The sequence below is a fragment of the Propithecus coquereli genome, unplaced genomic scaffold (assembly GCF_000956105.1).
Source record: "Propithecus coquereli isolate 6110/MARCELLA unplaced genomic scaffold, Pcoq_1.0 Scaffold468, whole genome shotgun sequence".
Taxonomy (NCBI): Eukaryota; Metazoa; Chordata; class Mammalia; order Primates; family Indriidae; genus Propithecus; species Propithecus coquereli.
In genome coordinates this window covers 1541500-1544265 of record NW_012150485.1, presented here as the reverse complement: position 1 = coordinate 1544265, position 2766 = coordinate 1541500, and the positions used below count along the sequence as shown (strand labels likewise).

Here is a 2766-nt window from a genome sequence, read left to right as displayed (position 1 = left end):
AGTGAGTGCCGTGGCGTCAGCCTAGCTCACAGCAACCTCACACTCCTGGGCTCAAGCGATCCTACTGCCTCAGCCTCCCAAGTAGCTGGGACTACAGACATGCGCCACCATGCCTGGCTAATTTTTTCTATACATTTTTAGTTGTCCAATTAATTTCTTTCTCTTTTTAGTAGAGACGGGGTCTCGCTCTTGCTCAGGCTGGTGAGTCCCAGTTTTAAACAAAACCAAAAGTTATTTCTCCAATATTATTCTTGTTAAATATAATAAACATCTAATGGCTATATTAGTTAAAATTATTTTTAACTAGTAAAACATAGCATTATTTAGTATTTAGAAAACAAAGAAAAAAAACCAATGCATCTATTACAATTGTTGATATATTTCCTTCCAGTCTTTTCCAAATGAATTGTTACATAATTGAATTCTAGAATACATAAAAATACATATTTTGTATCCTCCTCCTTTCAGTTATATTTCATCATTAGCATTTTCCATGTTGCTGTATTTGTCTTTATAAGCATTGTTCAGGGCTGCAAGACATTCTGTTTAGTAGTCACACTATAACTTACTATAGGCTTAATAAGGGACAAAATGGTAACCTAAATTTTTTTTTGGAGACGGGGTCTCACTCTTTGCCAGGCTGGAGTGCAGTGGTGCAATCAAAGCTCACTGCAACTTCCAACTACTGGGGCTCAAGTGATCCTCCTGGCTCAGCCTCCCTAGTAACTAAAATTATAGGCGCACACCACCACTTCTAATTTTTATAAAATTTTTTTTTATAGAGATGGGGGTCTTGTTATGTTGCCCAGGCTGGACTTGATGTTTTATTTTGCTTTCTTTGGTGTGTATGTGATTACTAATGAGACTAAACATTTTTTTTCATCAGAGATTCCATATTTAATTGTTTTCTACTAGTTTTGCTATTTTCAATTTAACATTTAATTCTTCAATCTAATAGGGATTAATTTTGTGTGCAAGTGAAATGATGGTTTAATTTTAAATGAATTTCCTTCTCCCCTGCTAATCAGTTAATCCCATATCACACTGATTTGTGATAGCTTGTTTATTATATGTTTAATTCTTATATTAACTAAAACCTTTCTCTGGACTATTCAGTCTTATCTGTTATGCTAGCATCTCAGATTAAATATTAGCATTTTAAAGTATGTTTTACATTCTAGAAGAGTTATCCCTTCTTCATTATGTCATTTTTGGAGAACTTAAAAAATTTTCTTTTACAGTTTGTTGTTACAGGTGACTTTTATAATGTTTCTGTGCAGTTGAAAAACTATTATGATCTCTATAAGCATTACATTAAATTTAGAAACTAATTGTGAAGAACTAATATTTAGAATGCTGATTTTTTCCTATCCATTAAATTCAATCGATTCTATTAGTTTTTTAAAAATTTATCATTTAAAAGAAATTATAAAAGTAACATGATCAGCTCTATTAATTTTCACCTGGTTCTGAAATACAGTCACAAAGGCCATTGATTCTTTTTATATTGAATTGTATTGAACCAATCTTCCCCTGCCACTCTCTGATTCATTTGCTCTTCTTGAAGAGTCTCCAAAGGTAATGTCTACCTTTTCCTTTCTGATCTACACTGATAAATGACTGAATTAACTCCCCTAGAAATGATACTCTTCTAAAACACAGACCTATTTACCCACTCAACTCTCTAGGGACACAACATTGTACACAACAGGTATCTGTCTCTGTACTCACGGAATTTACAGCTTCACAATACTTGATTAGTTGTAGAAATTACTTACAAAGATAAAAAAAAAAAAAAAGATAAGCCTGGCATTTTTCTTTTCATGAAATGGATAAATGAAGAAAAACACTTACTGCATCACTTAAGACTTCACTGTTTATAGGTAATATGTGTTCAATTCGCACAAAAGGTAAGAGAGAAGAAAGGATCTCTCTCAGCTCTTCCATGTCCAGGTCTCGTCTTTTTACACCTCTTTTGTTCACACTGTGGGCAGTGCCACTCAGTAAGTTTGGCTCTATGAGACAGGAAACGAAAAGTCTTCAACCAAATCCAAATGTTCAGAGATAGGCTTACTTCCTTCTCTAGTACATACACTTTTACTATCACTCTATAATACTTAAAAAGGTTATAAATCAATTCTTTTTCTTTTTCCTGAGATGTTTATTTAATAGAGATGTTCTTGGACAAAGAAAAAGCATGGTGTCAACAGTACAATAACATTCTTTTATGATTGTTCTTCAATACAGTATTCTTTTCTGTATACTAACTCAAAGGAGAAAAGATGACAATCTATTAAAATCTAGTTTGACCACAGGCTTTTTCTTAAGCTGTCTCAGTTTTGTGGCCAGTTTTCAGTACAATAAGGACATTGCGGGGCATATGATACTTCTGGTCACTGTAGGTTATCAGTATGCTCATTAGGCTATATATGTTTAACAGCAATTTAACAACGTATTTATCACTTGGTGTCCAAAGCAGCAAAACCTAGTGTGCGCTCTAGCTAGTTTTAAGATTTTTATGAAAGTCTCCTAAATTTCCACAATGTGGGAATGTTACTGCATAAAAGTAGAATCTTTGATCCTTGACATGTAATAGATGTCCATTGTCCAGAGCAGATAATAAATGTTTTCTTCACTGGATATTAGTGAAAGGGAAAGCATATCACATATGCTTATGACAATGAAATGGGAAGAAAAGTTACATAATTTTGGAACTCTTTAATCATATCTTTAACCTAGAGGCTGTATTTTTTCCTTAAAAGATTA

At 33.2% G+C, this 2766-nt stretch overlaps 1 protein-coding gene across 1 annotated transcript in view; it reads right to left on the bottom strand.

Moving 5' to 3' along the window:
• Positions 1–2766, bottom strand: part of BTBD7 (BTB (POZ) domain containing 7) — a 54703-nt gene that overhangs the window by 19609 nt on the left and 32328 nt on the right. The gene's annotated exons all lie outside the window — the stretch shown is intronic.